Below are 16,071 nucleotides of genomic sequence, written 5' to 3' on the forward strand. Positions count from 1 at the left end.
ATTTAGTTCATTTTGAACAAGTTTCATCTTGGAATAAGTGGCCAAAAGTGGACAAGGCACAAATGTTGGCTATCGCTTTAAGAGGTGATGCTCTAAAATTGTGGGGAGGTTTAACCTCAGCTCAACTGACTGATTATGACACACTTATTCAAATACTTACACAGAGATTCAACCCACCTGACAGAGAGATAGCTTTTAGATGTGAGTTCAAAAATAGGCATCGTTTAAGAGGAGAAAACGTCGCAGACTTTGGCTATGTTTTAAGGCGCTTAGGTCAAATACCATCGCATACCATATAATCAATTAGAGGTACATATCATTGATCAGTACATCGCCGGTCTGAGAAACTTCAACGCCATGTCCAACTCCACCACCCATCGACCCTAGATCAAGCTATTAGTCTCGCAGTAGAGTATTGTACTCTACAAGGGTCACTGGACAAATTTACAAAACCAACTGTAGAACGAAGGGAGGTAACCTTCGAAATCACATCTCGACAAGACGACACTATTAACTCCCTTAGACCTTTAAAGTTTAAACCTGAGTTCAGCCTTCAGGAACTTGAAACTTTAGTGTCTTCCATGGTAGATAAAAAGCTAGAGGCGATCAGCAGTAAATTAGACGAAATTACCCTGAAAATGGAAAAACAGACAACTAATGAACCTTACAGGGCCAGATCTCCTGCTCCTAGAAATTTTTCTTCAACACAGGCCAATGATAGAAGAACGTCCCCTGAGTCGTTGAAACGCTTCGGTAGAAGGGTATCTCCAGCCCCTTCACCAAGGTCAAGGCCAACTTCACAAATAGTATGTGGCTATTGTCATAAGGATGGTCATGTAGAAACAATGTGCTTTAAGAAAACAAGAGATAATCAGAACCAGGAAAACTAGTTTCGACTGGTCTAGCGGCCGATAGCCCAGTCGCGAATGAGAATCAGAAGAAAAGGCCAAATGAAAGCAATTCAAATTCAAGCTTTAAAAGTACGCTCCCCACAGAAGAACAGAACAGAACAGAACAGAATCACAACCGGTCCAAAGAAGGAAACCAGTCAACACGAACTTCGGAGAACAGTACACAATACGACACACCTGCACTTACAACCGATTCGGCAGAATCTCTGAATAACACTGAGACCTCTTCACACCCGGAAGCGCATACGTCTCTGTCAAATAGTTCCAACGAAAAGTCATTAATAATTGATGAAAATCAAAAATGTTTGGATGTAAATGCAAAACTAAATAGACTTGAAGGACAAATGCTAATAGATTCAGGCTCTACTTGTTGTGTTTTAACTACTAAAGCCTATAACAAAATGGAGAACAAACCTGAGCTCCAACCTGTTAGTCGTAAACTCCTGGTAGCAAATGGCAAAGAGATGTCAGTTTTAGGTCAGTGTAAACTAACCATTGAAATTGAACACTTGTCATTTTCACAAAATTTTGTCATAGCGGATGTTGAGGAAAGTCTAGGAATTCTAGGCATTGATTTCATGGATGAATATGATGCTAGAATTTAGATAAAACAAAAGATCTTTAAAAAAAAATAAGGGTCAAGTTGAGCTTCGCAAGAAGTCTTCAAACATATGCGCAAGAGTAAAATTATGTCAAGCAGAAACGGTACCTTCAAAATCGGAAATTATCGTGAGAGCGTATTTAAATCGTCTCAATGCAGAAGACATATCAATATTAGAACCGACAAAGGATTTTATGCATCATGGTTGCAAGAACGCTTATCGATCCCAACAGACCGGAAGTAGCAGTATCTTTACTTAACGTCAGCTAAAAAGACATACGGATGCCTTCAGATTCCGTCCTAGGTTCAACAGATGCTATTCTAAAAGATTCTGCTTCTCATAGTGACAGGAAAAGCTCATCAACAGGAGAATTACCAGAACACTTACGGGGTTTAATCCAGAACACTTCGAAAAAGCTTACCCTCGAACAAAAACAACAACTCACGTCTCTAATAATAGAATATAGCGACGTTTTCATAGGTCCGGATGGAGAAGTAGGCCAAACAGATTTAGTGGAACACTATAAAGACACAGGAGATACGAAACCTTTTAAGTTACCAACAAGAAGAATTCCCGTATTTAAACGAAAAAGTGTAGAAGAGGAGGTAGATAAAATGTTAGATCAAAAAATAGTACAAGAAAGTAACTCCCCTTACAATAACCCAATTTGTCTTGTTCCTAAAAAGGACGGAACCGTTCGTTTTTTGTATTGACCTGAGAGAATTGAATTCTAAAACTCAATTAGATGCATACCCGTTACCAAGAACAGACGAGACATTAGAACGCCTGTCTTCATCAGCATTTTATCATACCCTAGACTGTGCCTCAGGATACTGGCAGATCAGGTTAAGCGAGTACGATAAATCAAAAACAGCATTTAGGATACCAGGAAAAGGACATTTTCAATTTAAAGTTATGTGTTTTTGTCTGAAAAATGCAGCAGGATCTTTTGAGAGGCTCACGGAAATAGTACTGAAAAATCTTCAGTACGAAAAGTGCTTGGTCTATTTAGATGATGTCATAATAAAGGGAGATAATTTCAGTTCTGCATTAGCCAATCTCAAAGAGGTATTACAGCGCTTTCGTGACCCCAAAATAAAACTCAAACCCACAAAATGCAAATTGTTTCAAGAGGAATGTGTGTTTCTGGGACATTTAATTACACAAGAATGTATAACTTGCGACCCGCAGAAAGTTAAAGCTGTTCGTGAATGTCCCAGACCCACTGACAAATCTTCAGTCCGAGCTTTTGCTGGTATAATTAATTACTACAGAAAACTGATACCGCCTGTTCTGATAAGCTGAAACACCTCACAGACTTAACGCGTAAAGGAGTAAAGTTCCATTGGGGCTTAGAACAAGAATTAGCGTTCATTGGCATGAAATTGCACTTATGTTCGAGTCCCGTTCTCGCATTTTCTCTTAGAATCCAAAGGAAAATTTGCATTAGATTGTGACGCGAGTGGATTCGGCATTTCGGGAATACTTCAACAAGAACAAGACGGACAAGAGCGAGTAATCGCTTAAGGAAGTCACGCGCTTAATGTCGCACAACAGAATTATTGTACGACGAAAAGAGAGCTGTATGCCGTAGTGTATTCTGTAAAACATTTCAAACAGTACTTGTTAGGGAGATCTTTTATACTCCGCGTTGACCATGCTCCTATAAAGTGGTTAAACAATTTCAAAATACCCCAGGGCCTTCTGGCTAGATGGTTAGCTATGTTAGGTGCGTATGAATACACGATAGAATACAGGAAAGGAAAAACCCACGCGAATGCTGACGCTATAAGCCGACTTCCGGCTCAGAAATGTTCGAGACCAGACTGTAGTGACTGTTCGCTAGAAAATGATCAAACAGAAACGACAACTCGTATTGATAATGGACAGAGTGCGGAAGATTTATTTCCCTTGGTGACTGAATTGTTGCCAGATCAAGAGACATTCTCTTCAATTCCCGTAGTACCTATACAAAATCAAACTTTGTATTCTGTTATACAGGCTGTAGAAGACGATCCGGGTACGCCGGAAGTACTTCTACCAAACTGGTTAGAATCTTGGACACCCAGACAAAAGATTGCCCCATGTTATTTATCTGTTTAACAAGTGGAAAGTTCTTTTTATCAGAAATGACGTATTATACAAGAAATACGAAGATAAAACAGGTAGAGTTGTATTACAATTGGTAGCACCGAAAGAAATGCAAATCAAAATTTTCAGGCAACTCAATGAGCAAAGGTACGCCGGACATTTGGGTCGGGATCGAACCGTAAACGCCATTAAACAACGTTTTTTCCTGGGTAGGGATGAAAGACGACATAGCCAGGTGGTGTAGGAATTGTGAGCTTTGTGCGCGTTCAAAACACGGTCCAGGACTTGGCCGTAATCCCCTCCAACAATTCCATGTCTATCAACCTATGTCTGTTCTGGCACTAGAGACGGAAATGAATACATACTAGTAATTGGCGATTATTTAACCAAATGGATGGAAGCTTTTCCGCTGAAAGATCACACAGCATTAACTGTGGCTGATAATTTAGTGACGGAAGTGTTTTTAAGGTTTGGCTGTGCCACGCACTTGCATACAGATCAGGCCCCTGAATTTAGGTCAGAGTTGTTTACACATATTTGTAAATTGCTTAACGTCGATAAATCGAAAACTTGTCCATACAACCCGAAATCAGATGGTTTAATTGAAAGAATGAATTCTAGTATTATTTCAATGCTGTCCAGATTTGTAAACTCTGATGCTCGTGACGACTGGGACGATCACTTACCTTATGGCAAGTTACAGAGCTACACAACAGAAAAGTTCCGGATGTACCATTAACTTGCTTTTGCTTAATCGTGAACTCAAGTATCCCATAGATCTCATGGTCGGAAATCCACCTGATCAAGATTATAAGCCATGCCCCATACAGTACATCGAATGGGTCCGACAAGCGTCACAGAATGCGTTCGAGTTCACCTACAATGCATTAGGTATTGCGTCAAGGCGACAAAAAGCTAATTATGAACGGAATTTGAAACCACGAACGTTTGAAGTTGGCGATTTTGTTTGGCGGTATTACCCTCCAAAAGCTAAACAGAAGTTCGGTTTGAGCTGGGTCGGCCCTTATAAAACAATTCAGAAAATAACACCTCTTGTATATAAAATTCAAAAAGAACAGGGCGACAATTTTATCAATGTACATGTAGACCATCTCAAACCGTGTTATAACCTACCATCGGACAGGCAACTTGTATCTGCTGCAACAGCAGACGTCACTGGATCGTACGAATCAGACGATATCAGGTTCGAATCTGGTACCAGTCTTCAGCAGCGACCGGAAGTGTGCGATGTGTCTGTTGCACAAGAATTGCCGTCTGTACAGACAAGAGCAGTTCCGTTTGTCCCACGGTCTAGACGAGAGAGACAGATAAAACCTAGGGAAATATATTCCCCCTAAATAAACTAAATACATAGATATTAACACTATCGTGCCAGACCGCATCCAAAATTTATTTTTATTGCGTTTTATATACGTATTTCTGTATGTTAAAGCGCAATCTTTTTATAATACACTGTTATTTATCACCATGTTTATTCACGTATACTGACAATATCTGTACAAAAGTATTAAATATATAGACCAAGTTTCGTTAGGATAGCACCTATTATGACTAAGCATGCTTCCTGCCCCGAAGCACTCCTTTTCTCGTATATTTGTATATTCTTGTATGTAAATTGCTTTTGTATCTATGATATATAATATTATAGCCGTTTAATAATAGACTGAATCAGCTCGAATTAAAAATATCCATAAATGGTATGTTATTTACTATACTTTGAATTCTGTTTCTTATAAACATTATAATTATATACTTTTTATCTGTTCCAGCCAGTGACGGAACTACTGATATTTGATATTATCAAACTTAAAAAAGTGTTATATTTATAGTAGGGTACAGGTTCGACTCCTGGATTATATAAATTATGATTTAAGAAGGGATGATTGTTCATTCCAGAATATGCAGGGTGATTATTCATCCATTTAATTATTTCTCTTCTTTTTCAGCAACGTTATCTGGCCGTCTGAGGGTATGACATGCCCAGTAACTACCTGTACTACCAGAATATTCCCTATATATTCCAGATTCCAAGAACATTGGGAAAGAGTACATTCAGAGAAGGTTGCTGTGTACCATTGTAGATCTTGCCAGTTTAAATCATTGACCAAACATAAACTTCAGACCCATGCTGAATCTAAAAAACATAATGTGTGTACGGAAAAGAAAATGGAAAAAAAATAAAATGTTTGTAATGCCAGACATATCTAAATCAATCTGGAAACATCCTAAGGAAATATAGAAAGAGGAACTCAAATTAAAACATGCTGAAGAAAAACGCACCCGAACAATAGTTCCTCCCTCACTTCTAATGAGACCACACGCCAACCAGGTATGCCGGAATGAGGAAGTTTGCGTGAGTGGGGACAAAATTACGAAAAAGATCAAAGCGTCTTGGTATCCCCTGTTACATCCAGAAGAAGAGGAACTCGATTACGTGGACGATTTGGATTTCTGTTGATGAACATTGACAGAGACTCTCTTTCTTTTTTTGCTTACATATATATATTTTTATATATGTGTGTGTTTTTCTAGTTGTGTATATATTGTAATGTTTAAACAAATGTATTAAATTAATAAAAGAATGTTTGAAATGACATTTAAATTTATATGGTGTGTTCTATTTTCAGGTCACTTTCTTTTTCAGGATATTCTTATTTAAGAAATATTGTAAAGTTATCGTAACTCTATTGTATTGTATAAAATATTTGCAAGTTTGCAAATATTTTAAGAAAAACAACGGAGGTATGTAGTAGCCGTTGTCACCTGTCCGATACGTTCTCTCCCATAAATTGTCGTCTGCACGAGTGCTTACGGAAATACCCGATAGGAAATCGGAAATACCCGATTCGGGTATTTCCAATCGGGTATTTCCGTAAGCACTCGTGCAGACGACAATTTATGGGAGAGAAAGTATCGGACAGGTGACAACGGCTACTACAAGTGTATCTAAACAATGTTATTTCAATGGAATTTCAAGTGCTGCTGTCATCAATTGTAATGTAACATGTGATTTTTTAACTGTATATTGTGTACTGTTCGATTAGAGTTGAGGTGAAGTTATGATGAATAAATATTTGATGATGAATCAAGTTGAGTCTACTTTAATCGACTTGAAAGCTGAAAATTGTAAACATATCGGCAAAGTAGGTAAGTTAAATTTGACTAAATTGGACCAAATTCGACGAAAATTTTGTTAAATATACATTCGACATAATGTCCTATGAGACCAATTGTACACTCGACTAATTGTCCTTTCTGTCTAATGTCTTTTCGACCAAATTTCTTACGAGGAATAGTCATGGAAGCCTTTAATATGAGGGTCACTTACTTTTCTTTTATCTTTCTTCAAACTTGTTTATCTGAGATAGTGTCTGAAATGAGCTAAAGAGGAATATCTGCCAACAGAAGCCGTCTGCTAGCATCCATTTCTCATTTTTAATAAACAGAGGAGATATTTCCAAGTTTTGATATTTAAGTATGCTAAGCAATTACGTTTTTGTACGTTGAGTCAGTGTTCTCATATCCTCTGCTCAACACGGTGTCCATTCAATGTCAGCAAAATCTAGATACCCAATACGATAAATGTATTGATGTGGTCAATTCAGAAATGTATAATAGGTTAAACCATAAAGTTTTTAGGTGTTCGTCAAATAGAACAACAAACAAAAAGCTTCGGAAACGTAAAGCGTGGTGGTCTGATGAACTGTCATTGCTTTGGCATGATATGAACAAGGCAGAGAAAACATGGTTAAAATGTAAATCCGTACAAAAGAAATATCTAAAACATATATTTGTAGAGAAAAGAAGAATTTTTGACAAATGTGTTCAAAAGACTAAGAGAGGGTTTGTTAGAAAAGCACAGGAAGATGTAGAAAATCTAGTTACATAAAATCCAACTAATTCTGGAGGGAAATAGGCAAAATAGGAATTGGAAATGAGTGTGTTAAGTCTATACCCTTTGAAATTAAAATGCAGGATGGTTCTATTAATAGGGACCCAATGGTTGTTTTGGATAGGTGGGCAGATGAATTTGAAAAGCTTCTAAACATAGGCGTTAAAATGGCTAGTTCTGTGGATGGTACTGGTATTGATGTGGATCTCGCGGGTCAGCAAGTTGATGACACCCAAATTAATAGTGGTATTCCAGAGTTGGACAATCAAATCTCTGTTGCAGAAACATATAAAGTTTTATTGGATGCCAAATCTTTGAAAGCACCAGGCTTTGACAACATACCAGTAGATGTTTAAAAAAATGCTGCTGCTTTATTAGCGCTCACAAACTTACTTAAACTACTGTTTTAATGCAGGCATTATGCCATCTGCTTGGTCTAAAGGGGTAATAACACCCATACCAAAATCATCAACTGCTGATCCCCGGGATTCTCTTCAGTACAGAGGTTTAACACTTGCTTCGTCTATGTATAAACTATATTGTAGCATAATTAGCAATAGAATAAGTAACTGGTGTAAAGAAAATGATATTCTTCATGATGAGCAAAATGGTTTCATTTAGGGTAGAAGTACTATTGACCATGTTCATAGCTTAACTAGCATAATAGAAACAAGAAAACTAAAGAAGCTTACTACATGTGTACGCTTTGTAGATTTTCGTAAAGCTTATGACTCTGTCAACAGAACAACATTATTGGATAAAATAAAAGAATTTGGTATCGGTGGCAGGTTTTATAATGCAATATTATCTGTATATAGGAATGTGGAATGTTGTGTAAGGGTAAATGGGTTTGAATCACGTTAGTTCAAAGTTGATACTAGTTTAAAACAAGGATGCCCCACTGTCACCAATTTTGTTTAATCTGTACATCAATGATCTGATAACTGCCATTAAGGACCTGGATATAGGTATTGAAATTGGTAATGAAAAAAATAGTATCTTGTTGTATGCTGATGATGTAGCTCTGTTGGCTGAATCTCCAGAAGACTTACAAAATATGTTGGACACGGTGAATATTTGGTGTTATAATAATAATATGTTGGTTAACTGTAACAAATCAAATATTGTACATTTTAGACCAAATAAGAAAGCTGTAACAAATTTTGTATTTAAAATGGGAACAGATAGTTTAAAAGTAGTTTCTAAGTATACATATCTAGGTGTATTACTAAGTGAGTTTTTGGATTATGCAGAAATGGCCAAGACAGCAGCTTTATCTGCAGGCCGTGCTTTAGGCCTGGTAATATCTAAAAGTAAAACCTTTGGTGGCTTCCAATGACAATGACAATGAGATAAAGAATTTTCTTGTGTTAAAGCTGTACAAAATCGTGCAATGAGGTATTTTCTTGGGGTTGGCAAATATACACCAAATACTGCAATTAATGGGGAAATGGGTTGGATACCAGCAAAGGTTAAACAATGGGGTACAGTTACTCGTCAGTTTTGTCGTTTTAAAAATATGACTCATAATCGTGTCAATAAGAAAATATTTTTATGGGCTGAGAATGAATCTTCCCGTAACTGTAAAAATAGTGTATTTCGTATGTGTAAATTGTTAGAACAAACGAACCTTTCCCACATCAAAGATTTGCCATCACCAAATGTTAAAAGTTGTGTTAAAGCAGTAAAAAAACGAATTGGTAGAGTTTGAGATTCAGGGGTGGAAGGAAGCATTGAATAAAGTAGAATCACAAAGGTGTAATGGAAATAATAAACTACGGACATATAGATTATTTAAAAGTGATTTTGGTGCAGAAAATTATTTGAAATCTACTATTCCGTCTCATTTTAGAAGTGTCATGGCAAAGTTTCGATGTGGGGTAGCTCCACTGAAATTGGAGACTGGTAGATATGAGAACCTAGATGTTAATGCAAGAACTTGTTTTCATTGTAAGAACTGTGTGGAAGATGAAAAACATGTAAAACTTTACTGTCCGTTATATAAGCAGTTAAGAGATAAGTTATACAATGCTGCGAAAGATATTTTTGCCACATTTGAACAGATGAATGACTCTGATAAGTTTATATGGCTTTTCTTCAATAATGAAGTAGCTAAACACACTGCTGGAACCTGCTTTTATATTTTAATATGTAGGAAAGGTATTTTATTTTGTAAATAGATATAATTTTCTTATCTGTAAATACCGTCCGTACCTTGCTCGTTTTAAAGAACTCTAAAAACAATTTTTATAAATTCTGGTACACAATGTGACTAGGTTTTAGTTTATTTTAGTCTAGAGTAACTATTCACCCCTTTTTATAAAGAGTGATGTTTTAAGTCAGTTTTTTATATAAAGATCTGGAACATTGTTAATATGTATATATGTATTCTGTCTCTTATAGCTCTGTATAGAGCGGAATATGTACACTGTTGTTTTACTATGTGAGTTAATATATGCTGTACATGTGATGAGACATTAATAAAATAAATATAAATATAAATTCAATTTTCTAATTAAGCCAGTGCAAGGGACATGAGAGGTGTTCTACAGTTAATTACCTCTCATGAACAGACACAGTCGAATAGACTCTGCTAATATTTTGTTTAGTTGTATCTTGTGCTTCCTTTCATAGCATTTATTATCGGATAGAACTCGCGTTGTTATCGTTTCCATCAAAATTCGACGGAAGAAAGCGTCTACGTTCCGAACATTCAAGCAATCATGTACCTGTTTTGCTACCCGTGCATTTCGTACAATTCAACCATATGATTGGAGGATAGTTATTATGTTACTGTAAGAGTATTTGTTATAATAATAATGATACTTTTATTTCCACCAATAATGATGAGCATAACATATATACAGACACCGGGATGATATACATTATAAGAAAACAACTATGTACAGATGACATATGAAAATTAACATTATGAACTTCACCAGATGAGACATGCATATAAATACAAACAATAATAAGACGAGAAATGCCAACACACGACATCCATTCTAATAGTGATCATTTCTTAAATGTAAAAAGTATCAAATGCAACGGTAGTACCTGTTCATTTATTTATTATGCATGATGTGTTAACGATATGACTTAGACGAAAAGGACGAAATACAAGTCAATTTTTTGCGTAAATGTGTTATGAAATATTATTATATTGTATAACTTCCGCCAAAATTTTACTCGAAACGAAAAAAAAAACAAAATGATGGAATAGTTATGTCAGATATAATTGAATAGCATGATTCTAAGACAATGAACTTCATCAAATCATTATGTCATTAATAATATAGGGCCAACAGTTAACAATATATGCAAAATGTGTGTTTCATAATCTTGCACGTAGATTATTTTATATTAAGAATCTATTACATGGTTTTTCCTTATATTCTGTACATCCAGTGCACTTTACGGAGCAAGTTACTTTTTAAAAAGCATAAGGAACGATTTTTAGTACGTGTAATAAACATTCGTAAAACGTTTACATATTGCTTGTCTTTTCAATGTATTCCATTTTTCTTTACACATTTACATGTTGTTTGTCTTTTCAATGTCTTCCATTTTTCTTTACACATTTACATGTTGTTTGTATTTTCAACGTCTTCCATTTTTCTTTACACATTTACATGTTGCTTGTCTTTTCAATATCTTCCATTTTTCTTTACACAGTTACATGTTGCTTGTCTTTTTAATGTCTTCAATTCATCCTTACAAGCTAATTGAACAACACACACAAACACTTTGCAACACCATAATTTAACAATCTCTTCCCACCACTATCTCAAGCTAAAAGCACGATTGACCAGCATTGTTCATCTGGTGATGTAGTTATGATTGATAAGAATTTCTGGATGCCCTTTGAAACGATAATTGAATCCCATAATTGTCTCATTCTATTGTAGTTTTTACACAGTGACGCAACAAGTGCGTAATGTGGTTGTAATTCAATTGACCACACTTTTTGCACTTTGACACATATCTTGGAGTCAACATACTCTCAGTAATATCCAACAGAAATGAACAAATGTATTGTTGTTATTTTTGCAACTGACCATAAAACGCTTGGTTGTTTCAACGTAACAAATTAGTCCAGATCTTTTTAAGAATAAGCGTTCAATTCGATCTTCGTTGGCTTTATTTAACACAGTTTGTGACAGCAATATTTTCCAGATCTGTTTTGAGGGAAATATTCCGGAACGTATGTAATCAATTAAAGACTCTTCAAGATTATATTTCTGAAGAAAACAATATGCTTCGGGAATGAATCCACATGTCTGTCCATCAATGTTTAAGAACCTCGTTAACCTGTTCAGGAACAAATGTTTTGCCAAGCATAAGAGAACGTATGCCGCTTAGTGTACCACGACTTCAAATGACAAACGCATTTCCAAGAAAAAATAAAATAAGACTTTCAGAGAATCTATTTAAACCAACTAAAATAAATTTACGTAGTAAAAAGTAAGCACTAAACAATCAAAACATTTAGCTGTGATACTTTGACTGCAAATTGCTAACTTATTTGATACACTTTACAAACTATGTAAAATTGATTCATGTTATAGGAAGACGTTACAGGCATTAACTTCTGCAAATATTATCTAGAGGATATTACATGTGTGTCTTTTCATATTGAATTTATTCAACGAGTTTAATAAATTCAATGTGGAAAGTCACAAATGTAATATTCTTTTTATCACATGTTAGCCTTTCTTGTCGAAACATCAAAAGTTCGACTTTCTTTTACTATATAAACAAGACAATTTGACCGTACTTGAATTACGTACAGAATTTGGCTGTACTATAAATGACGTCAACGTCAAAGCTTTATTACACAAGTGTATTATCATTTTTATTCAATGGCTTTATTACACTCCCGCGACGTCAAACATGTGATAAAAAATGGTTAATTTTTATTGAGAATCTAAATTAAATGCCTTGCAGTGTTTGTTTTCTATTCATACTTAAAGCACATTTCAATGCATTTGCGTACTACGTTTCTATTTACATATAAAAGACTTATAATAGAACCTTTTGAGCTCTTTACAATAAAAATTGTACTGACACGCATTAACTAAATTTTCTAAAGGAAAATGTACGAATGAAGCATAAGTAGGCATGGTTTTGTTTTCAGTTTTGTCTTCACAATTTACCCAGAAGCAAATTATGTAACAAATTTTCCTGTAAAATACTTGTAAAGAGCATTTAATATGTTTAGTTTATACATAAATAATTTTAGGTCGATTGTGAAGGAAGTTCTACAACCTATATCAATCACTCTCGCCACATCATTCCTGATGGAATCCATCGCCGCGAGGGTATGAGAGAAGAGGCCAGTTTCTTTTTTTAATGCTGAGCGCCAAACAAGGGAGCCACTGGTACTATTTTTTCCTTTGTCTTTGATATGAAGCGGCCGTGGATCGAATCCACGACCTCCCACACGCGAGCCAGTATGTTTTCTTAGATATGATCATTATTCAAACACATTGGTGCCACTGAAAAGTATATACCACTTTTTCACCAAAGAAAATATATGGACTAGAATCACAAATCAAAAACGAATATTCGGTTGATGTACATCAAAATACTTCTTCCTAAACTTACATGTTAAGTAGAATCTTCAACAAGCTAATATAATCATAATTATCGGACCTATATTGTCTGCCAATATCTTAGGAAAATATGACTTCTGATGGCATTTTTTGTTAATGCTCCGATATTAGTATAAAAAGGTTAGTTAGGATCATACATGAAATTTGAAAGGGGCTTTCCTCATTACAGTATAAAGGGGTCAAAGGTCAAATGAGTGCATTTTACAAATAAACTATGCCGCTATGCACTCGTTTTATTTTCATATAACCATCTAAATTGATTTAAATATTGTCTCAATGGCCTTTAGTATTTTGTAAATAAAACTAATGATAATATGAAAACATGTAAATATAATAAATATTACATTATATTATAAAGAATAATATATATCTGGGAAAAGTGGCATCCAAGGGCAAAGTGTGTTATACTTGGTACGTTTGCTAATCTTTACATGTGGATCAACTGCAGAAATATTTTTGGTACTGTCGTATCCAAGGGTTATCGTAATGTACTTTCAAGGTCACAGACATGTCAAGGTCAAAACTGAACTTTTGAAAATGACTTTTAAGGTTTAAAGATGGCAAAATGGTGTGTATATTAATTGTATACACAACAAGTTTTCTAACTTCACACTTGTTGTTTTCCTTTTATCGCCAAATTTTGACAGATTTGAATGAATGTTTTACACAATGTTTAATGATTATTTTATAATAATAAATCATAAAAAACGATCTTAGCCTGATTTCAATTTATTTAACCGTAAGGATAACAATAAGGTAACCCTTAAATTAAAACTCACATAATTAGTAAATTCCAAATCGCACCAATACACATTGATTCTATATATTTAATGAAATTCAAATTATTATATTCTGAATGTTCAACAACTATGTTTAGTTGACGTTGAACGTCCGTCAATATTTTCAATATGAATATGTTAATTTTATAACAGATTTGTGACGTCATTAATGACACCACAATAATGAAAAAATCTTTAATCCCGCAGATGGCAGTACTTGCCGCATAGAGACCAGCACCAAGTTGCATTCATTCTGCGACTATTTTTTTTGGTGGGTGGGGGGTGGGGGGGAGTTGAGGGGTTTACCTTATTTGAACTGCCATGGCTCAACGAATGCACGCACAACTGATATCGCTGTTATGTTTAATTAATTGAACTGGTCATTAAACAATGTGTCGAATTTTCATTCAAATCTGTCAAAATTTGGCAGAGATTAAAAAAAAGTGTGGAGTTGTTGAGTAAATGATTATAAAATGGCACTGCAAATGCATTTCTTGCACTTCAGACAGCAATAAAATTGGAATTTAAGCTTTGAACTGACTACAAAAAGAATATTTACATATTGTACCCCTTTTGAGAAATGTGTGCGAAAGAGAAAATATGGTAGGTTTTGAGGAAGAAGACTACAACAGAAAATGAATTACATATAAGTATATAAAAATTCTCATATAAAGATTTAAAATCACTTTACTGTCATGTATACAACCAAGTATTTTTAGCTCAATAAGGAGAGCGCAGATCTAATGACCGCGGGGTCGTGATTTCGATCCCCTGGAGAGGTGTCATACTATGTCTTCCATGACAATTTGATAATATACATTGCCAGGAGTAATTTCGTCCTCCACTTCTGAATCACATGGAGAAGTTGGCAGTTACTTGCGGTGGAAAAGGCTAGTACTTGTAGAGACTCCAGGAACACTGATTAGGTTAATTGACCGCAGTTGCATTACTGAAATACTGTTGAAAGTAGCATTTACATATATGAAATGCTTCTCCAGCTCCTAAAGAAATTATTTAAATACAGTTGATGATCCATTATCTGATATATATTTATGTTAATTTGTCCACGCGGTGATGGTTAAATAGGACCATTTTAGAGAAATAACTGAAATATTGGTCACATTATAGGTGTACACCTTTTTGACTAAGTCTTGTACTGTGTGTACGTATAGTCTTGAGGAACACAATTTTCATCAAAAGAATATGGGGCTCTTGAATATGACACAGCTAAATTTTGTTCCACACTTTTGCTTACTGACATCCAATTTATGGATTTGAAATGTACAAGATCTACAGAGTGTTACGGTCACTTACGCATAGCCTTCACGTTTAAAGCCAATCTCCGACAACTGCGTCAGCGAGTCGAGGCTTTGGCTCCGTGGTTACAGCACTGGACTAACAACCGAGCGACCGGGGTTCAAATTCCGCCAAAAGCAGTTGGGAGTTTTCGTTATAAAATACTACGTTCTTTGATTTCTATTACGGCTAAAGGTCCGAGACGCGGACTTTATCTGCGGCCGAAAATGACACTTTCATTGCCCAAATAGCTTACATGTATTCATAAATGACGACTTCTTTGAAGTGGGCAAGTTTTACAGTCGTTCACGCATAGCCAGTACTCTGACAACTGCATCCTGGAGTCGAAGTTTTGGCTCATTATTGACAGCACTGGACTAACTCCAGAGAACCCGAATTCGAATCCCCGCCACAGGCAGTTTGGATTTTTTAGTCATGAAAATGCTATGATTTGTTATGGCTAAAAGTCGTAAGAATGGGCTGTGGAATCAAGATTATGCACGAATCTCAGTAACTTTCAAGACTTGAGTTAAACCATTACACCAGACGCAACAAGCGAAATTAAAATGACTCTGAAGTAAGGACAAAACAAGCAGGTTTTTGGTATGCCGAGTAAGAAATTTTTTCTTACGGTATAGAAATTTTAACCTAGCATTGTCTTTTCTTTAATAACTGAGCCGGCCATGGCACCAAAGGACAATTACTGATCTATAGCAACCACACAAGACACTTCACAGTTGAGGTTACTTCAAAGGCTGTACCATTACAAGTTACATTTAACTTTATTTAGATCATAGATTGTGTCTTGAACCTATAATAATAGACTCAGTTTTACCTAGATGCAATGATAAGCCATTGACA

Source organism: Mercenaria mercenaria, chromosome 5, assembly GCF_021730395.1.
Source record: "Mercenaria mercenaria strain notata chromosome 5, MADL_Memer_1, whole genome shotgun sequence".
In the NCBI taxonomy this organism is placed as follows: domain Eukaryota; kingdom Metazoa; phylum Mollusca; class Bivalvia; order Venerida; family Veneridae; genus Mercenaria; species Mercenaria mercenaria.